This window comes from Bombina bombina, chromosome 2, assembly GCF_027579735.1.
Source record: "Bombina bombina isolate aBomBom1 chromosome 2, aBomBom1.pri, whole genome shotgun sequence".
Lineage (NCBI taxonomy): Eukaryota > Metazoa > Chordata > Amphibia > Anura > Bombinatoridae > Bombina > Bombina bombina.
The window spans coordinates 99,971,117-99,994,121 of NC_069500.1; the positions used below are offsets into that span (position 1 = coordinate 99,971,117).

Consider the following 23,005-nt stretch of genomic DNA (forward strand, 5'->3'; position numbering starts at 1 on the left):
GGCTTTTTAAGCAGACACAATGCTTGAATGCTGGGCACGAGCAACATTATTATTATTATTATCAGTTATTGGTAAAGTGCTAGCAGATTCCATGTTGCTAACATATATACATATGCCCTTGTAACGGTAATAATTTTTAGTAGAAGCATTTGAAAATTGTTCTGGCTAAAGCTTACTCTTGCACTTTTCAGTGACTATTTTGCCCTTTTAAATGGTCATTCTAATTTTTGGTGCATTACTGAGCTCCGCTTATGTGTTTAAGCCTTTTGCTATACTAATTTCCTTCCTAAGATAGGGAGAGTCCATGGCTTCATTCCTTACTGTTGGAAAATACAACACCTGGCCACCAGGAGGAGGCAAAGACACCCCAGCCAAAGGCTTAAATATCCCTCCAACTTTCTCATTACCCCAGTTATTCTTTGCCTTTTGTCACATTAGGAGGTGGCAGAGAAGATTCAGAGAGTCCTGAAAAAGAGTATCTGCCCTTCGAAATAGGACTGGAGTTTTAAGTAATCATGTCAACCTCTCAGTGAGAGCATTGATAAAAGTTAGAGGCTGGAGATGCAGGGAACGTTTTTCTGCAAAACCGTCCAGACTACTGCTAACGGCTCCTAGGCAATCAGTGTTGACGAGTTTCACTGCCTGATTTCTCTCACTCCATGTCATGCCAAGTCCATGTCAGGAACACTGCTATAAGACTGTCACACTTGAGAGGCTGTGTTCTGTTCCACAGCATGGATCCTGGAGGTAAGATCATTTAAATTTTTACACATAAAATGTGGCTCCTTTTATACCTTGATAGGATCCAGGATTAATATCCTCTGAAGGGGTTTTATTGAACAGTTGGGGTTCATTAATCAGTGTATTCATGATTTACATGCTGCTTTGTGTGATTTTTTTTCCTGGGCTGATAGGCTGTGTGTTTTTGGCTGGAACAAACAGGTTTCACTTTTAAGTTTCACTTTTGTTTTTGAAAGTGTTGCACCGTTTCTATTACTTGCTGTACTTGTAATAACAGGGGAAGTACTGTCTTGCACTCCATGTGACCGGGTGTGTCTATGCTCATTTCCTCTAATGAGACTTAAAGGGACAGTACACTGTAAAATTGTTTTTTCCATTAATGTATTTGCAATGACTTGTTATACCAGCTGCAGAGTATAAAATATTTGAAAAATTGCATTTTCGGGTTTATTTGTGTATATGAAGTAGCTGGTTTTGTGCTTTGAAACCACAGCCTATTACAAGGGGTTGAACTTAAGGTAATATCAGATCTCATTATGTTATCACTTTTATGTACACAGACTGGCTTCCTTATCTTATAATTGTCTGGAACACCAAAGCTCAATACATAGAGAGAACAATGGGAAATTATCATTTTATTACTTAACTATCCTGTATCCCACAGAGTGTAACTTCTTCTGCTGGCTGTGTTTACTTAGGCTTGTCAATAGCCTATACTCCAGTATCAAAACTTTCAGTATAGGTTGGGAAACCACAAGCTAAATCAGCTATTTCAAATGCCAAAAGAGGGGTAAAGGAGCTACTTGCAACCAATTTAATACACTCTAGCAGGTAAAAAGGATCATTGGGAATAATTTAAAGGGGAGAAAGTTTTTGGGTGAACTGTCCCTTTAAACCTGAGGAGAGCGTTTCCTCTGTTAACTGTCTGGGTCTAGGAGGTGGTGAGTGCCCCAGCCATTGGGAGTATAAAGGCCCAGTTTTCTATAATGAAAAACGTTTTTATTTGTGTCCTGCTGTGGGTATAACCTGAGCTACTCCTTCTGTACTAAATTATTCTTGTTTATATTGTGAGGAGGCTGTGGTTTTCCTGCCCACTCAATTATGTTACACATGCCTTAACACCGTTATAAAGTCTAAGAAGGGAGACAAGCCTGCTAAGGCTCTTAGTCCCTCTGAGCCTTCTACCTCTCAGGACTCGGCATCCCGTGAGATTACTACCCTTGCTACATTATCCACTCCACATGCAGTTCCCCGTAGCACATCTAATCCTACATCCGAAGGGGGCCTTCTTCCTGCAGACTTTGCTGTGCAGTTACAAACGACAGTTCTGCGGCCCTCAGTGCATTACCTCGCTCTAACAAATGCAAGAGAAAGGTTAAACATAGGTCTCCTGACCCGGAGTCATCTAAATATTTATCGGATTTAGCTATTATGTCCCAGTTATCTGATGATGAGTTAACCTCTGTAGCTTCAGAGGGTGAACTTTCTGGGTCGGAACAGTCTTTTTAGATTTAAAATTGAGCACTTGCAATTTGTATTAAAGGATGTCCTGTCTACGTTAGAGGTTCCAGAGTCCGCACTGCCTGAAGAACCTATGATACCTAAATTAGACAGAGTTTATGAATACAGGAAAGTTCCTTTGACTTTTCCTGTGCCGGTAAAAAGATGGGGAACATTATTAAGAACGAATGGGAAAGAATTGGTTCTTCCTTTTCCCCCTCGTCTACTTTTAAAAAGTTGTTCCCGGTCCTGGACTCTCAACTGGATTTGTGGGGCTCCATTCCTAAGGTGGATGGCGCTATCTCTACTCTTGCTAAACATACTATTATACCTCTTGAGGATAGTTTTTCGTTCAGATAGCCGATGGATAAGAAAATGGAAACTTTTTTTGAGAAAGATGTTTCAACATACAGGATTTTTGTTTCAACCGGCATCTGCAGTTGTCACGGTTGCCTGAGAGGCTACCTACTGGTGTGACTCTTTGTCGGAACTCATTGAGGTGGTCTACACTCGAGGATATTCAAGACAGAATTAAAGCTCTGAGAGTTGCCTCTGGCTTTGTGGTCTTAGTCTGCCAGGCGCTCTGGTTGAAGTCTTGGTCTGCGGATATGACTTCTAAGTCCAGACTCCTTTCTCTTCCCATCAAGGGAAAGATTTGATTTGGTCCAGGCCTGGACTCCATTATTTCTATGGTTACCAGAGGCAAGGGTGCCTTTCTATAGCAAGATAAGAAGAACAAGTCTAAGGGACAAATATCTTCTAATTTTTGTTCCTTTCGTTCTGACAAATCCCAACAACAACAATCCTCCTCCAAGCCCGAGCAACCCAAGAGTACTTGGAAGCTGGCTCAGTCCTGGAATAAATCCAAGCAGAATAAGAAGCCCGCCGAAAACAAATCGGCATGAAGGGGCGGCCCCTGATCCGTGATCGGATCGTGTAGGGGGCAGACTGTCTCTTTTTTTCAGATGCCTGGTTCAAGGATGTACAGGATCCGTGGGTCCTGGAGGTGGTATCTTAGGGATACAAGATAGGCTTCAAATCTCATCCACCAAGGGGCAGATTCCTTCTCTTGAATCTGTCTACCAGACCAGAAAAGAGCGATGCCTTTCTAGGGTGTATTGAGATCTATCCTCCTTAGGAGTTGTTGTCCCGGTGCCTATCGAAGAAAGAGGTTTGGGGTTTTATTCAAACCTTATCGTGGTCACAAAAAAGGAGGGAACTTTCTGCCCAATTCTGGACCAAAAGTGCTTAAACATATTTCTCAGTGTCCCTTCCTTCAAGTTGGAGACAATAAGGTCCATCCTTCCTTTAATTCAGGAAGGACAGTTTATGACCACTATAGATCTGAAGGACACTTACCTTCATGTTGCAATCCACAGGCAACACTTTCAGTTCCTGAGGTTTGCATTCCTGCACCAGCACTTCCAGTTCATTACCCTTCCATTTGGCCTAGCTACTGCTCCAAGAATCTTTACGAAGGTTCTGGGGGCTCTTCTAGCTGTTGCCAGAACTCGGGGTATTGCAAGCACCATCCTTTCACCCCTTCTAAGTCTTCTTCGATCACATGGATGGAAGATAAACTTGGAAAAGTGTTCTCTTATCCCAAGTACCAGGGTGGAATTCCTGAGTTCTATAATAGACTCCATATCCATGAGAATATTTCTAACAGACCAGAGTCGTTGCAAGCTAATATCTGCATGTCTTGCCCTCCGGACCTGCTGTATAAAAAAAATTGTCTCTTTAAATTCTCTTCAGTATTATTTAAAAGGACATAAAGATGCAATAAGAACATCCTCTAATTTGTTAGATATAGGCAGGCAGCAATTAAATGAGAAACTACCTATTTAACCTATGCATTGCTTATCCTGAGCTGAGCATGGACACACGCACGCACACACACAGGCACACATGCCCACACACAGGCACACATGCACACGTGCACCCACACAGGCACACATGCACACACAAGCTGTATATATATATATATATTTTTTTTTTTTCTATATGTATGTATATTGTATGTATGTAGTTTTAGTTTTATTCTTAAAATTGTGTGCTTAAGCCTTTCAAATGGTGGGTCTTGGGGATTTCTGGGACTTAAGGAAACTGAGATTGGGGGGTTTAAATGCTAACCCCCCCATCCAGCTACCTTAAACGGAAAGTCTACTTGATAAACATTGTTATATTAATATACTTTATAACCTCTAAGATTGCCTGCTTCTAAGCCCCTGCAGGCTGCCCCTTAACACAGTCATTTTTATTAGCTTTTTACAATCTTGCAAAACAGCCAGACAGTGCTAGTTCATGTGTGCCATATAGATAACATTGTGCTCACTCCCGTGAATAATGATTATGGTTATACAAGAACCAGCACTAATTGGCAAAAAGACAAGTTTGTAAAAAGCACTGAGATAAGGGGGGAGTCTGCAGAGGCTTAGATATAAGGTAATCATAGAGGTAAAAAGTGGGGAATGGGTAATCAGGGCTGTCTTTAATATTGACTGGACCCTGGGCAAACATTTTCTTACCCCCCCCCCCCCCCCCATGCAATTCCGCTCTCCACGCCAACATCAGAAAAAACAGCTAAATCACTGCTGGGCTAATCATTAAAAAAAAATGAAATAAATTGCAATATGTGAAACTGGACCTAAGCAGTACTAATAAGTAAATAAATATATAAATTCCTCCACTGTGGATTAATTTAATATGCTTGTGAATCTGATTCTGGTGTGAGGTTAGCTGGTTAAAGAGATTTAGGGCAGCCAACAGGAGCAAAGCAACGTAAAGACTGAGGAGGAAGCATGGAGGTGCAAACAAATATAAGTTTACTTACTGGAACAGCAGAACTACTATGGAAAGCTGTAAAATCTGAGACAGAGAGAACAAAAACTATAAAAATAAACCTTACCTTAATGTGTGAAGTATCAGCATGACACTATACATCAGCCACAGCAGCACATGCCACTTCTTTGCTAGGAACAGGTTCCCTCTCACCCTGCACTAGACAATGCTGCATGGGGGAGAGGCATGTGTACACTCACTTATTCTTCCCACTGACACCTTTCTACAAAACACTGTTCCCCTAACAAACTTCAATTAGTTGATCTTAGGGCCACAGCAGAAAGAGCAGGGCTAAGGGGACCAGCAGACTGGATGCTGTCTGCCCAAGGCTGCATGGATACAGTGTGAAACGAGTCACACAGCCTCAAGACTGAAGATAGCAGTGTGTGCAGCTGCACAGATGCTCAAATCCTCATGGGCCTGCCTCTCCAGCTTTCTGCTGCATGTGCAGTCAGCCCTACCCAAAAACAATCCCCACCACCAGAGCAGTTACCTGGTAACAGTTGTAACCCCAGCAGGACCTTTACTGATGCAGTGGGATTGGCTGGATGCCGAGTTAGGGCTTAGCATTCAGTGCTGCACAGTGCACATCTAAAACAGAACATGGCACTAGTTTGGCATGTCGCATGACACCGACACGGTCTGGCACAGTTTCTCACAAATAAATATAAGTAGAGAACTTTTGACTGTGGCAGTATTAGGACTGACTGTGTCCCCCCCCCATGTAGCATGACATCAGCAGTCTGGCATGAACCAAAAAAAACTATTGGGCTCTTGGGCCCCTCAACAAAGACTGGGCCCTGGGGAGCTACCCCTTTTGCCCTGTGTTAAAGATGGCCCTGTGGGTAATAAAGGGATTATCTGTCTTTTTAAATAATAACAATTGGTGATTATCAGGGGTAGGGGTAAGTGATCATCTCCATAAGATTCTGCCCCACCCCATGTTGACATCTGCCTGTTGTCATCCGCAGTTAAGAGGTTAAAGTTTGTTTTTTTATTTAAGTAATTCGAAGCTTTTCAAGGGTATTATAAAACTTACATTTTAGTGAAAACATAAGCAAAAGTGGACATGTACGACTGCATGTTAACATGACTAAACCACAAACGGTCACAGAAGCACGTGTGTGCCTTGATCAGCGCAGAATCTCTTGCTTAACCTTGCTCCCTTCTCCCAAAAGAGAAAAAAAACCTCTAAGAAAAATAAACACAAAAAATCTTTGACAGCTAAAAAATGTTACTTAAACCATCAGAGCGGAAATGCTTTATGGAAATATGTCACAGGCTCTTGAAATATTTCCTTAGGCAAAACAAAAAAAAAAAATGGAATGTGGTAAAGGAGAAAAAAAAAAGCAGCCAGATAGATTATGTACGGTACCAAAAAATATCCCCAGAGAATGAAAGTCTCCAGTAATCTATTTGTATTTCAGCTCACAGACAGTGACTCATGTTTTGTATTGGCACATTGAGTAATCATCATATTAAAGGGACAGTCTACACCAGAATTGTTGTTGTTTAAAAAGATAGATAATCCCTTTATTACCCTTTCCCTAGTTTTGCATAACCAACACAGTTATATAAATACACTTTTTTTTACCTCTGTGATTACTTTGTATCTTAGCCTCTGCAAACTGCCCCCTTATTTCAGTTCTTTTGACAGACATCCATTTTAGCCAATCAGAGCTAGCTCACTGGAACTCCACATGCGTGAGCACAGTGTTATCTATATGACACACATGAACTAACACCCTCTAGTGGTGAAAAACTGTCAAAATGCCCTGAGAGAAGAGGCGGCCTTCAAAGGCTTAGAAATTAGCATATGAACCTCCCTAGGTTTAGCTTTCAACTAAGAATACCAAGAAAACAAAGCAAAATTGGTGATACAAGTAAATTGGAAAATTGTTTAAAATTACATTCTTTATCTGAATCATGAAAGTTTATTTTGGACTAGACTGTCCCTTTAAGCAATAGATGTTGTGTAAAATGTGTGCTTAGCATACATTGTAGCTATTACATTTAAGGGACATAAACATTTTATATTAAAATTTCAAAAAGTTGCGTGGTAAAAAAAATGGCACAATACTTTCATTATTTATTTTGTCCCTTTTTCCTGCAACTTAAAGGAACAGTAAGCATATGATACAACAATCCCCATTTACATACATTTACTCCTGATAGCTTTTGAGTGCCTGTCCTGTTCAGCTGCAAGTGTGCTACCTTTTTGCCTGCGGAGACGGTTTAGGAGTGCAGAGACGTTTTTCTCATGTGTAAGGTTTGCGCTGCTGCTTGTTTTCTGTGCCTCCTGCTTGACACTAGATTAGCTGAACGGGATTGGTAGTTGGGTTATATCAAATGCTAGATGGATTTCAGAAGTGCGGTGTGCTTCAAGGGAAAAGTGTATGGAAAGGGTGTTTACTCTCCCTGTAAACATTGTGGTCTTTCCATTCCTGCATGAATTGTAGATTTTTGACTTCGCAAGCACTGCTGGCCCCAAGGCGAACTGGCGCTGACCAAATCAGTAGCACAGTTTCACAGGAGGGTTGCGCAACTACTACTGTTGATTAGTCAGTGGCAATTTCTGAAATGCTCTTGCGATTCTGGAGCTGTACTTCTACTGTGTGTTTAACCCATTTACAATGGTTAAACACATAGAGATGCAGGGTCACTAGTCTTAAATTACATGCTCTAAAAAATTAGAACATGTAATTTTTTGAATATTATGGCCCTTTAAACTCTATTATAATTAATAGACTACATCTGTCTTGTAACTGTTCACCTGTTTGTGCATAGAACAAGTCCCATTGTGAAGGATAATGGCTTCACAAAAAACTGCTTTAAAGGGACATATAACTCATATGCTAAATCACTTGAAAGTGATGCAGCATAACTGTAAAAAGCTGACATGGAAATATCAACTGAACATCTCTACAGGTGAAACTCGAAAAATTAGAATATCGGTCAAAAGTTAATTTATTTCACTAAGACGTTTGTTGTTCAGGAGTGGCTTGACAAGAGGAATACGACATTTGAAGCCCATGTCCAGGATCTGCCTGTGTGTGGTGGCTCTTGATGCACTGACTCCAGCCTCAGTCCACTCCTTGTGAAAGTCCCCAACACTTTTGAATGGTCTTTTCCTGAAAATCCTCTCCAGGCTGCGGTCATCCCTGCTGCTTGTGCACCTTTTTCTTCCACACTTTTCCCTTCCACATAACTTTCTATTAATGTGCTTTGATACAGCACTTTGGGAACATCCAACTTCTTTTGCATGGAGGGTGTCAATGATGGTTTTCTGCACAACTGTCAGGTCAGCAGTCTTTCCCATGATTGTGATTCCTACTGAACCAGACTGAGATACCATTTAAAGGCTCATGAACCCTTTGCAGGTGTTATGGCTTAATTAGCTGATTAGAGTGGGACACTTTGAACCTAGAATATTGCATCTTTTCACAATATTCAAATTTTCTGAGATAGTGGATTTGGGGTTTTCATGAGCTGTAAGCCATAATCATCAAAATTATGACAAATCACGGCTTGAACTATCTTGCTTTGCATGTAATGAGTCTATCTCATATATTAGTTTCACCTTTTAAGTTGCATTAGTGAAATAAATGAACTTTTGCATGATATTCTAATTTTTAGAGTTTCACCTGTATGTAAAAAGGGGAAGATATTTTACCTCAAAATTTCTTCAGCTCACCAGAGTAAGTGCTCTTTGAAAGGACCACTAAACACAAATTATAAACTACATGATTTTGAACCTTCATATCTGAGAATAATTTTGCAATGAAAACTGCAGCTTTATTTTGTCAACTGAGTATATTGTTTTATGTTTATTTATTTTACTGATTTCCCTGTCCCCAAGAACAAAGAATCCTTGCTAACCAATCCCAAACTAATATTCAGATATAGCAAAAACTCTGTTTGCACATGTGCAATTAAGAGTGACTGTGGAAGCCTGCCCTTATCTCTTCCCTTAAGGGGGATTATCACTGATTCAACTTAGTTACTATTGCAAAGAATGCTTCCCCTATCATGATTGCTGATGCAAAACCAATAATCCACCTTTTACAAACATATGACTGCTGAGAATATTAGGGTATTATTTTTATTTTTTATTATGAGGGTGAAGTAAACAAAAGCTTACATAAATTGCCTAAAATTATGAATCCAAACCTACCTGGGAGAAAGTGAAACAAGCTCAAAATATATATTTCTTTTCTAGACATTTAGAGTCCACAACGTAATTCCAATTACTAGTGGGATATTCAACTCCTGGCCAGCAGGATGCGGCAAAGAGCACCTCAGCAAAGCTGTTAAAGGGACAGTATACACCAATTTTTATATAACTGCATGTAATAGATACTACTATAAAGCATAGTATGCACAGACACTGATATAAAAATCCAGTATAAAACCATTTAAAAACTTACTTAGAAGCTTCAAGTTTAGCTCTTTTTAAAAGGTTACTGGAACACCCACTGCAAGTGGGAAATATCAGACATTCCCCTTGCCTCTTTCTTTGCCTATGAAAATGCCCTTTACACAAACAGGAGCCAGCTGGAGTAGGTATACGTCAGTATTCTCCTAAAACTTTGGGGCTTGGTTAGGAGTCTGAAAATCAGAGCAATGTTAATTAAAAATAAGCAAAACTATCCATTTTTTAAAGAAAAAACTTTATGGGCTATATATACAGTATATAGATAATTTACAAAACATTTATGCAAAGAAAGTTTATGTACCTGGGGATTTTACCGCTCAGATTACTTCTGCAGTGTCTGCGGCTTTATCTGCTTTTCCTTCTTCGGGTAAGCGTAAAAGGAAATCTAAACATTTACCTACTAGCAAGGTTTTTTACTCTAAGACTTTGCTGGTCAATCTTTCTCAGATTTCTGATGAAGAAGATACTTTAGTAGCTTCTGAAGGGGAAATCTCAGACTCTGATACTATGGGAGAAAAATCTTCTGAACCTGAAGAAGTGAATTTCAGATTTAAGCTTGAACATCTCCAGTTACTTCTGAAGGAGGTTTTAGCTACCTTGGACGATTCTGAATCTTCGGTTGCTGTCAACCCCAAGAAGTCCTCTAAACTTGAATTTATAATTCTCCAACGTCTGACAATGTTTTTCCTGTTCCAGACGAGATATACTGATATTATAGCTCAGGAATGGGATAAGCCAGGGGTTACGTTTTCCCCTTCCCCTGATTTTAGGAAGATGTTCCCTGTTGCTGACTCCATTCGGGACTCATGGGCACTGTACCTTAAGTAGAGGGAGCTATCTCTACTCTAGTTAAAAGAACTACCATTCCTATAGAGGATAGTTGTACTTTTAAGGACCCAATGGATAAGAAGCTTGAGGCTTACTTAAAAAAGATGTACATCCATCAAGGTTAACAGTGGAAACCTTCGGCTATTATTGCCATGGTTGCGGGAGCAGCATCTCATTGGTGTGATGCCCTATCTGATATCAGAAGAAACTACGGTAGAGGAGATCCAGGATGGGATCAAAGCTTAAACTGGCCAATACATTTATCTGTGATGCCAACATGCATGTAATTAGAGTGGGAGCTAAGATATCTAGCTTCACTGTTCTAGCTCGCAGAGCTCTGTGGCTAAATTCTTGGTCGGCTGATGTATCTTCTAAGGCCAAGCTTTTGGCTTTACCATATGAGGGTAAAACTCTCTTTGGTCCTGGTCTGGTGGAGATCATTTCTGAAATTACGGGTGGAAAGCGATCTTTTCTACCTCAGGACAAGAAAAATATACCTAAGTGTCATCAGAATTCTAATTTTATTTTTCGTTCCTTTCGCAAATTCAAAGGACAGAAGTCCTCCTCTTCCTCTTCGAAACCAGACCAATCCAGTTCCACTTGGAAATCCAGCCAGCCCTGGAATAAGAGAAAACAAAACAAAAAGCCTTCCGCTAACGCTAAATCAGCAGGAAGGGTCCGCCCTGATCCGATTTTGGATCAGGTGGGGGTCAGGCTTTCTCTTTTTCGACAGGCTTAAACACGCAATGTCACAAATCCATGTACTGTGGACATAGTATCCCAAGGTTACAAAATAGGATTCAAGTCATGCCCTCCAAAGGGCTGATTTCTGCTGTTGACAATCCTCAAACCAGGTAAAAAGGGAGGCCTTTTTAAATTGCATAAAGGACTAATCCCCCTGGGAGTTATTGTACCAGTCCCTCTAAAGGAACAAGGTCTAGGATTCTATTCAAATCTATTTGTGGTCCCCAAAAAGGAGGGAACTTTTCGTCCCATCTTAGATCTATAGTGTCTCAACAAATTCCTCAGGGTTCTGTCCTTGAAAATGGAAACTATTCGTTCCATTGGTCTAAGAAGGTCAGTTCATGACGACCATAGACCTGAAGGACGTGTATTTACATGTTCCCATTCACAGGGATCACTACCAGTTTCTAAGGTTTACTTTTCTGGACAGGCATTTCGAGTTTATTGCCCTTCCGTTTGGTTCAGGCGTCATTTTTTCAGCTAGCAAAATCTCATACAAAGATGTTATTGTCTTTTATTCGTTCCCACGGGTGGAAGCTGAATTTGGAAAAGAGTTCTCTAGTTCCATCTACAAGAGTGTGTTTCCTAGGGACAATCATAGATTCCCTGTCCATGAAGATTTTCCTGACGGAGGTCAGAAAATCCAAACTTCTTGCTTCCTGCCTTTCTCTCCAGTCTGCTTTTTGTCCATCAATGGCTCAATGCATGGAGGTGATTGGTCTGATGGTGGCTTCCATGGACATCATTCCTTTTGCTCAGTTCCATCTACGACTGCTGCAGCTTTGCATGCTCCATCAATGGAATGGAGACCATTCAGATTTTTGTGTATGTTTGTGTCTCATACACATGTAACCAGGTGACATTCATCTAGTACCGGATCTAATCTAACAATCTGTTTGTGTCTTATACACATGTAACCAGAGCTCTGAAGTCCCACTAGTAACTGGAATGACTTTAACTCTCCATGTCTTAGGAAAGAAAAATATAATTTATGCTTACCTGATAAATTCATTTCTCCTGTAGTGTAGTCAGTCCACGGGTCATCCATTACTTATGGGATTATATCTCCTCCCTAACAGGAAGTGCAAGAGGATCACCCAAGCAGAGCTGCTATATAGCTCCTCCCCTCTACGTCATATCCAGTCATTCGACCGAAAACCAAACGAGAAAGGAGAAACTATAGGGTGCAGTGGTGACTGGAGTTTAATTAAAATTTAGACCTGCCGTAAAAAACAGGGCGGGCCGTGGACTGACTACACTACAGGAGAAATTAATTTATCAGGTAAGCATAAATTATATTTTCTCCTGTTAAGTGTAGTCAGTCCACGGGTCATCCATTACTTATGGGATACCAATACCAAAGCTAAAAGTACACGGATGACGGGAGGGACAGGCAGGATCTTTACACGGAAGGAACCACTGCCTGTAAAACCTTTCTCCCAAAAACAGCCTCCGAAGAAGCAAAAGTGTAAAATTTGTAAAATTTTTAAAAAGTGTGAAGTGAAGACCAAGTTGCAGCCTTGCAAATCTGTTCAACAGAGGCCTCATTCTTAAAGGCCCAAGTGGAAGCCACAGCTCTAGTAGAATGAGCCGTAATCCCTTCAGGAGGCTGCTGTCCAGCAGTCTCATAGGCTAAACGTATTATGCTACGAAGCCAAAAAGAGAGAGAGGTAGCCAAAGCTTTTTGACCTCTCTTCTGTCCAGAATAAACGACAAACAGGGAAGAAGTTTGACGAAAATCTTTAGTTGCCTGTAAATAAAATTTCAGGGCACGGACGACGTCCAGATTGTGCAGAAGTCGTTCCTTCTTTGAAGAAGGGTTAGGGCACAATGATGGAACAACAATCTCTTGATTGATATTCTTGTTAGTGACTACCTTAGGTAAGAACCCAGGTTTAGTACGCAGAACTACCTTGTCTGAATGAAAAATCAGATAAGGAGAATCACAATGTAAGGCCGATAACTCAGAGACTCTTCGAGCCGAGGAAATAGCCATTAAAAACAGAACTTTCCAAGATAACAGCTTGATATCAATGGAATGAAGGGGTTCAAACGGAACACCTTGTAGAACGTTAAGAACTAAGTTTAAACTCCACGGCGGAGCAACAGTCTTAAACACAGGCTTAATCCTAGCCAAAGCCTGACAAAAAGCCTGAACGTCTGGAACTTCTGCCAGACGTTTGTGTAAAAGGATAGACAGAGCTGAAATCTGTCCCTTTAACGAACTAGCAGATAAACCCTTTTCTAAACCTTCTTGTAGAAAAGACAATATCCTAGGAATCCTAACCTTACTCCATGAGTAACTCTTGGATTCGCACCAATATAAGTATTTACGCCATATTTTATGGTAAATTTTCCTGGTAACAGGTTTCCTAGCCTGTATTAAGGTATCAATCACTGACTCCGAGAATCCCCGCTTTGATAGAATCAAGCGTTCAATCTCCATGCAGTCAGCCTCAGAGAAATTAGATTTGGATGTTTGAAAGGACCCTGAATCAGAAGGTCCTGTCTCAGAGGCAGAGACCATGGTGGACAGGACGACATGTCCACTAGATCTGCATACCAGGTCCTGCGTGGCCACGCAGGCGCTATTAGAATCATCGATGCTCTCTCCTGTTTGATCCTGGCAATAAATCGAGGAAGCATCGGGAAGGGTGGAAACACATAAGCCATGTTGAAGACCCAAGGTGCTGTCAGAGCATCTATCAGTACCGCTCCCGGGTCCCTGGACCTGGATCCGTAACAAGGAAGCTTGGCGTTCTGGCGAGACGCCATGAGATCCAGATCTGGTTTGCCCCAATGATGAAGCAGTTGGGCAAACACCTCCGGATGAAGTTCCCACTCCCCCGGATGAAAGGTCTGGCGACTTAGAAAATCCGCCTCCCAGTTCTCCACGCCTGGGATGTGGATCGCTGACAGGTGGCAAGAGTGAGACTCTGCCCAGCGAATTATCTTTGAGACTTCCATCATCGCTAGGGAACTCCTTGTTCCTCCTTGATGGTTGATGTAAGCCACAGTCGTGATGTTGTCCGACTGAAACCTGATGAACCTCAGATTTGCTAACTGAGGCCAAGCCAGAAGAGCATTGAAAATTGCTCTTAATTCCAGAATGTTTAATGGAAGGAGTCTCTCCTCCTGAGTCCATGATCCCTGAGCCTTCAGAGAATTCCAGACTGCGCCCCAACCTAGAAGGCTGGCGTCTGTTGTTACAATCGTCCAATCTGGCCTGCGGAATGGCATCCCCCTGGACAGGTGTGGTCGAGAAAGCCACCATAGAAGAGAATCTCTGGTCTCTTGATCCAGATTTAGCAGAGGGGACAAATCTGAGTAATCCCCATTCCACTGACTTAGCATGCACAATTGCAGCGGTCTGAGATGCAGGCGCGCAAAAGGTACTATGTCCATTGCCGCTACCATTAAGCCGATTACCTCCATGCACTGAGCCACTGACGGGTGTTGAATGGAATGAAGGACACGGCAAGCATTTAGAAGTTTTGATAACCTGTCCTCCGTCAGGTAAATTTTCATTTCTACAGAATCTATAAGAGTCCCTAAGAAGGGAACTCTTGTGAGTGGCAATAGAGAACTCTTTTCTACGTTCACCTTCCACCCATGCGACCTTAGAAATGCCAGAACTAACTCTGTATGAGACTTGGCAGTTTGGAAACTTGACGCTTGTATCAGAATGTCGTCTAGGTACGGAGCTACCGATATGCCTCGCGGTCTTAGTACCGCCAGAAGAGAGCCCAGAACCTTTGTAAAGATTCTTGGAGCCGTAGCTAACCCGAAGGGAAGAGCTACAAACTGGTAATGCCTGTTTAGGAAGGCAAATCTTAGATACCGGTAATGATCCTTGTGAATCGGTATGTAAAGGTAGGCATCCTTTAAATCCACTGTGGTCATGTACTGACCCTCTTGGATCATGGGTAAGATGGTTCGAATAGTTTCCATTTTGAACGATGGAACTCTTAGGAATTTGTTTAGGATCTTTAAGTCCAAGATTGGTCTGAAGGTTCCCTCTTTTTTGGGAACCACAAACAGATTTGAATAGAATCCTTGCCCGTGTTCCGACCGCGGAACTGGGTGGATCACTCCCATTAGTAAGAGGTCTTGTACACAGCGTAGAAACGCCTCTTTCTTTATCTGGTTTGCTGATAACCTTGAAAGATGAAATCTCCCTTGTGGAGGAGAAGCTTTGAAGTCCAGAAGATATCCCTGAGATATGATCTCCAACGCCCAGGGATCCTGGACATCTCTTGCCCAAGCCTGGGCGAAGAGAGAAAGTCTGCCCCCCACTAGATCCGTTTCCGGATCGGGGGCCATCACTTCATGCTGTCTTAGGGGCAGCAGCAGGTTTTCTGGCCTGCTTGCCCTTGTTCCAGGACTGGTTAGGTTTCCAGCCCTGTCTGTAGCGAGCAACAGTTCCTTCCTGTCTTGGAGCGGAGGAAGTTGATGCTGCTCCTGCCTTGAAGTTACGAAAGGCACTAAACTTAGACTGTTTAGCCCTTGGTTTGGCCCTGTCTTGAGGCAGGGCATGGCCCTTACCTCCAGTAATGTCAGCGATAATTTCTTTCAAACCGGGCCCGAATAATGTCTGCCCTTTGAAAGGAATATTAAGCAATTTAGATTTAGAAGTCACATCAGCTGACCAGGATTTAAGCCACAGCGCTCTACGCGCTTGAATGGCGAATCCGGAGTTCTTAGCCGTAAGTTTGGTTAAGTGTACTACGGCATCAGAAATAAATGAATTAGCTAGCTTAAGGGCTTTAAGCTTGTTCATAATCTCATCCAATGGAGCTGTGCTAAGGGTCTCTTCCAGAGACTCAAACCAGAATGCCGCCGCAGCAGTGACAGGCGCAATGCATGCAAGGGGTTGTAATATAAAACCTTGCTGAACAAACATTTTCTTAAGGTAACCCTCTAACTTTTTATCCATTGGATCTGAAAAAGCACAGCTATCCTCCACCGGGATAGTGGTGCGCTTAGCCAGAGTAGAAACTGCTCCCTCCACCTTAGGGACCGTCTGCCATAGGTCCCGTGTGGTGGCGTCTATTGGAAACATTTTTCTAAATATAGGAGGGGGTGAAAAAGGCACACCGGGTCTATCCCACTCCTTGTTAACAATTTCTGTAAGCCTTTTAGGTATAGGAAAAACGTCAGTACACGCCGGGTACCGCAAAATATTTATCCAGCCTACATACTTTCTCTGGAATTGCAACCGTGTTACAATCATTCAGAGCCGCTAATACCTCCCCTAGTAATACACGGAGGTTCTCAAGCTTAAATTTAAAATTTGAAATGTCTGAATCCAGTTTACTTGGATCAGATCCGTCACCCACAGAATGAAGCTCTCCGTCCTCATGTTCTGCAAATTGTGACGCAGTATCAGACATGGCTCTATTATTATCAGCGCACTCTGTTCTTATTCCAGAGTGATCGCGTTTACCTCTTAATTCTGGCAATTTAGATAGTACTTCAGTCATAACATTAGCCATGTCTTGCAAAGTGATTTGTATGGGCCGCCCTGATGTACTTGGCGCCACAATATCATGCACCTCCTGAGCGGGAGGCGAAGGTACTGACACGTGAGGAGAGTTAATCGGCATAACTTCCCCCTCGTTGTCTGGTGATATTTTTTTCACATATAAAGTTTGACTTTTATTCAAAGTAACATCTATACATTGAGTGCACAAATTTCTATTGGGCTCCACATTGGCCTTTAAACATAGTGAACAAACAGCTTCATCTGTGTCAGACATGTTTAAACAGACTAGCAATAACACTAGCAAGCTTGGAAAAAAACTTTTAAATAAATTTACAAGCTATATAAAAAACGCTACTGCGCCTTTAAGAAACATAAAAATGTGGCACAGTTGAATTAACAATGAACCAAATATGTTAAAACAACCAAATTTTAACAGAAAATGTATAAAGTTAGCAGAGAATTGCACCCACAAGCAAAAGGATGATTAACCCCTTAATACCCAAAACGGATAACAGTTGAAATAATAAACGTCTTTTATCACAGTCAAACACACTGTCACAGATCTGCTGTGACTGATTACCTCCCTCAAAACTAGTTTTGGAGACCCCTGGGCTCTGTAGAGACGTCCTGGATCATGGAGGAAGAAATAGGAAGACTGTGACTAAATTTTTACTGCGCAATAAAGCGCTAAAATAGGCCCCTCCCACTCATATTACAACAGTGGGGAAGCTCAGTAAACTGTTTTTATTCAGAAACAAACGACAGCCATGTGGTAAAAATCATGCCCATAAAGTTTTATCACCAAGTACCTCAGAAAAAACGATTTAAAATTGAAAATTATGAAGTGTTATTAATAAGCCTGCTGCTAGTCGCTTTCACCGCAGTGCAGGCTCAAATATTACTTTAATATAGACAGTATTTTCTTAGTGAAATTCCATTCCCCAGAAATACCTCAGAGTATACATACATACATATCAGCCTGATACCAGTCGCTACTACTGCATTTAAGGCTGCACTTACATTACATCGGTATTAGCAGTATTTTCTCAGTCAATTCCATTCCTTAGAAAATATTTACCGCACATACCTCCTTGCAGGTGGGCCCTGCATGCTATCCCCTGTTCTGAAGTTACCTCACTCCTCAGAATGGCCGAGAACAGCAAGTGGATCTTAGTTACGACCGCTAAGATCATAGACAAACTCAGGTAGATTCTTCTTCTAATGCTGCCTGAGAAGAAACAACACACTCCGGTGCCGTTTAAAATAACAAACTTTTGATTGAAGAAATAAAAACTAAGTTTAACACACCACAGTCCTCTCACACGTCCTATCTTTAGTTAGGTGCAAGAGAATGACTGGATATGACGTAGAGGGGAGGAGCTATATAGCAGCTCTGCTTGGGTGATCCTCTTGCACTTCCTGTTAGGGAGGAGATATAATCCCATAAGTAATGGATGACCCGTGGACTGACTACACTTAACAGGAGAAAACAAATGTATGCTTACCTGATAAATTTCTTTCTTTCCGGACATGGAGCATCCACGACCCCGCTCTCTTTTTAATTATAATTCAGCAGTTTTTTAGAGCAAACCTCAGGCACCTTTTTCACCCTTGTGTTTTCTTTTTTCCATTTTCCTTTGGCCAAATGACTGGGGATTATGGTAAAGGAAAGTTACACTTAACAGCTTTGCTGGGGTGCTATTTGCCTCCTCTTGCTGGCCAGGAGTTGAATATCCCACTAGTAATTGGAATGATGTTGTCGATTCTCCATGTCCGAAAAGAAAGAAATTTATCAAGTAAGCATAAATTTTGTTTTTACAGCAAAAGGCAGCAAAATAAATAATGAATGTATATTGCAATAATGTTTCACTTGCAATAATGAAACACTTTATACCTTGTTGAAATGTCAAGTTTAATGGTCCTTGAACTGTTATACTTTGGCTGCTGTAAAGCTGAACGTTGGAAGGAAAAAAACATTCTTTTATAGTTGGGGTGTGAATACTAAGGAAATTTTTAGGTAAATATCTTCCTATTTTTACATAGAGATGTTCAGGTGATATTTTCTAGTCAACTTTTTACAGCTATGCTGCACCACTTTCAAATGCTTCAACATTTGGGTATCATTTCCGTTAAATGGTATTGAACAAACTGATAAAAATAAAGAAAACTTCATCAATAGAACAGTCCTCTCTAACATAGACAAAAAAAGAAAACTAAAACTTTAAAACCATCAGAGAAATAAATTAAAAGATAAAAACAAAACAACCTATGAATTTGTGTAAAAGCAAGAAATGGCCATGAGATAAGATACTTCAGTCTTTATGAATTCTGCGAGCTAGGCTGAGGTGTAGGTGAAAAATCCTGACCACGTCTCTAGCACACTCCAAATCCCCCACGTGTTTCACTCTATCCAATGACACTTCTTTTCTGTAACAGTGCAAGTATTTATAGAACACATTTTACAAGCATTTTTTTAAGTGTTGGGGTTGTAATTGTTTTTTTGCATTGTCAAATGTTCTTGTTTGATGTGCAAGATATTATTTATTGTCAATGGCAGAATCTGATTAATCCATATTTGCTATTCACGTGTTAAGCATACACATAGAATGCATGATCCAAAGTCTTTATTGTCTCTGCATAAAGTAGTGCTAAGGGTAAGTAAAAGGCACCACATTCAGTGCAGAACTTTTTACAAACCTATAGTTTGAACACATTTATATTTCATGTTTATTGTACAGATGATGAAAGGAAAAAAAAATATTAATTAATATGCTTTTATGAAGTTGTCGGTTGATTTGACAACGTATTTGCTTTTGTGCCTCTATGCAAATGTGTATTAAATTGGGTTTAACATGTACTCTACAATTATTCAAACCCTTGACTGCCAAAGAAAACTGCATCATATCCCTCAAATATCTAAGGAGACAATGTTTTGTTGTTGAAGAAGAAAAGCTTGAGAGATCCAGCAAGAGGTATAGGTCACCCAGGTTAAATGTTTCAGTGCACCGGGTTTGGGCTGTTGGTGGGCAAAGTTTGGCCTGTCAAGCTCAGGTGGGGACATGTTCAGAATCTTATAGAGGACAGGGCTCACAAGGAGCAGCATGGATTATGGAACATTAACGGGACATGAAACCCAATTTTTTTTCTTTTATGATTCAAACAAAGCATGCAATTTTAAGTTTTGGATTTACACTCTATTATCAAACACTCTTTGTTCTTCTTCTTATTATTATCATTTATTTGTATAGCGCCGCCAAATTCTGTAGCACTGGTTAGGGGTATACAATGACAAGGATTTGTGATAAAATACAAAACATAACAAAACTAAATATATCTAGTACAGGAGGAAGAGGGCCCTGTTTCAGAGAGCTCACAGTCTACAGGTTTAGGGTGCAGAGACATAAGGTTGGGGGTAGCTTGTCACATGGATTGTAGTGAGTCAGGCAGTTCAAGTATTAGTTTGGTTAAGATGAGAGATGGAGGAGAGATGGTAAGCCTCTCTGAATAGGTACGTTTTCAAGGAGCGTCTGAAGCTATACAAGGTTGGAGACAGTCTTATGGAGAGGGGTAGAGACTTCCAGAGGAAGTCTTGAGGACGGGAGTGGGACGTAAAGATAACAGGAATGGAGAGACTTAGGTCAGAGGTTGATTGAAGAGGACGGGATGGGGAATATTTCACGATGAAAGAGGAAATATAGTTGGGAGTTAGACTGTTGCGTGCTTTGTAAGTTAGGGTTCATACTTTAAATTGTATTCTGGAGTGTATGGAGAGCTAGTGTAGAGACTGGCAGAGCGGAGCAGCTGATGTAGGTGGATGAGTCTAGCAAATGCATTTATAATAGATTGGAGGGAGGAGAGGCAGTGTTTTGGAAGGCTATTTAGAAGTAGATTGCAATAATCAATGTTTGACAAAGGGAGGGAATGAATAAGTATTTTTGTAGTTTTTTGAGTAAGGAAGGGACAAATTCTGGAAATGTTGCGTAGCTGTTAATGGCAGGATTTGGTAATTGCTTGTATATGTGGGTTCAATGTGAGTTCTGAGTCAAGTGTAACCCCAGGACAGGTGAGATGTTGAGAATAAAGTATCCAACCATCAGAGAAATGTCAGGTGTTGGATGTCTCGTAAAGGGGGGAAATAGATGCAGCTCAGTTTGGACAGATTGAGTTGGAGGTAGTGTGAAGACATCCAAGATGAAATTGCAGAGAGGCAGTTGGAAATCTGGTTGAGTAAAGAGGGAGAGATATCAGGAGAGGAAAGATAGATTTGGGTATCACCAGCATATAAGTGGTACTGGAATCCAAAGGAAGGCTATAAGGTTTCCAAAGGAGGAAGTATAGAGAGAGAAAACCAAGGGATCCAAGACATAGCCATGCGGTACTCCAACTAAGTCAGGCATAGGATCACAAGATGATATGTTAAAGGAAACTGAAAACGAGCGTTTTGAGAGATATGAGGCAAACTAGGAGAGGGCTCTGTCTCGGATGCCAAATGAATGTAGTATTTTTAGGAGGAGAGAATGGTCAACTATGTCAAAGGCAGGGGACAGGACAAGAACAATTAGTAAGGAGTATTGGCCTTTTGCTTTAGCTGGTAACAGGTAATTTGTTACTTTAGTAAGAGCGGTTTCTGTTGAGTGTTTAGGGCAGACACCAGATTTTAGTGGATCAAGTAAGGAGTTGTGAGAAATTGAGTTAGCCGATTATAGACCAGTCGTTCCAATAATTTTGAAGCAAAGGGAAGTAAGGAGACCGGTCGATAGTTAGAAGGGATGGAGGGGTCAAGCGAGGGCTTTTTAAGGATTGGTATGATTTACGCATGCTTGAAGGTATCGGGAAATGTGCCAGCGGTGAGAGATTGGTTAAAGAGATGAGCTAGGGTAGGGGTTAGTGAAGCAGAGAGAGAGAGAGGGAAGAAGTTGTGAAGGAATAGGGTCAAGTGGGCAGGTTGTGAGATGAGCCAAGGATAGGAGTACAGAGACTTCTTACTCTGTTACAGGAGGGAAGTAGCATAGAGTTGTGTTAATAGAAGGGTGGGTAGGATTGCTGGGTGTGAGGTGCAAATATCTTTTCTAATGGTGTCAATTTTATTTTTGAAGTGATCAGCAATAATCTGAGCAGTGAGGTTGATAATGGGCGGGGGTGCAGACGGACATAGAAGGGAGTTAAAGGTTGAGAACAGCTTTCTGGGGTTGGATGCATGAGATGATTACAATGGAGGAGAAATAGAGTTGTTTGGCTAGGCTGAGCACAGAGTTGTAGGACTTAAGGATGAATTTATAATGCCAGAAATCAGCACAGGTGCGTTATTTCCTTCTGCCATCCAGCAGCCTGTGAACATCGCTGAAGATGTCTGGTCTGTTTGGTGTGCCACGGTTGCCGTCGAGTGATTGATGTACGTCGAAGAGAGTGGAGGGTGCAGCTTTGTCAAGTGTTGATTTTAGTGCCGAATTATACTGTAAAGCCACAAAGTTTGGGCAAGAGAGGGATGAAATGTTGGAGAGCAGAGGATTCAGTTGAGTGGAAAAGTCTGTGAGATCCAAGTCATTTGAAATTCCTGCAAGGTAGCAGTGTTTTGGGGGCTTGCAAATATGTAGTAGCTAGAGTAAGAGAGAAAGTTAGTAGATGGTGGTCAGAGAGAGGAAAGGGGAAGTTAAGGAAGTTGGAAACGGCACAGAGATTAGTGAAGACTAGGTCTATGGAGTTGCCTTTACAGTGGGCTGGAGATGTTGTCCAATGGGAAAGGCCAAAATAGGTGGTAAGGGATAGAAGTTTAGAGGCAAGCAAGCATGTTAAGATTATCAATGGGTATGTTGAAGTCCCCTAAGATGAGAGAAGGGACATTACAAGAGAGAAAATGTGAAAGCAAGGCTTCAAAGTGATCCAGAAATTGTGATGCTGGGCTAGTGGGCCGATAGATAACTGCAACACGAAGAGCTACAGGGGAGAAGAGGCGGATAGCATGACCTTCAAAAGATGAGAAGGAAAGAGAAGGGGGTGAAGGAATTCAGTGAAAGGTACTGTGTGGAGACAGGAGAATTCTCTTCATATCTTTTGTTAAATAGCAGGGATGTATGCTTAGGAGTATGCACATGTCTGGAGTACTATATAAGAATTTTATCCATTTGCAAGAGCACTAGAAGGCAGCAGTATTTCCTGCCATGTAGTGATTATGACACATACTTAGGAATCTCAACAAAGAATACCATGGGAAAAAAGCAAATCTGATAATAGAATTAAAGTGAAAAACTTTTTTTAATTTTATGCTCTGTCTGAATAAGAAAAGGTAATTTTGAGTGTTTCATATCCTTTTGATAACTGCTCAAGTCTGTCAGTTTAAGGTTTCTAAATGTTTTCAGGAGTGCAGGACAATGGCACAGAAGTCTCCTTTTGGTAATCACTTAGGACCTTAATTTTTCCTTATAGCTATTTAT

The 23,005-nt window shown here is 41.2% G+C and overlaps 1 protein-coding gene across 3 annotated transcripts in view; it reads left to right on the forward strand.

The window, feature by feature from the left end:
* RAI14 (retinoic acid induced 14) overlaps window positions 1-23,005 on the forward strand; it is a 484,372-nt gene that overhangs the window by 395,394 nt on the left and 65,973 nt on the right. The gene's annotated exons all lie outside the window — the stretch shown is intronic.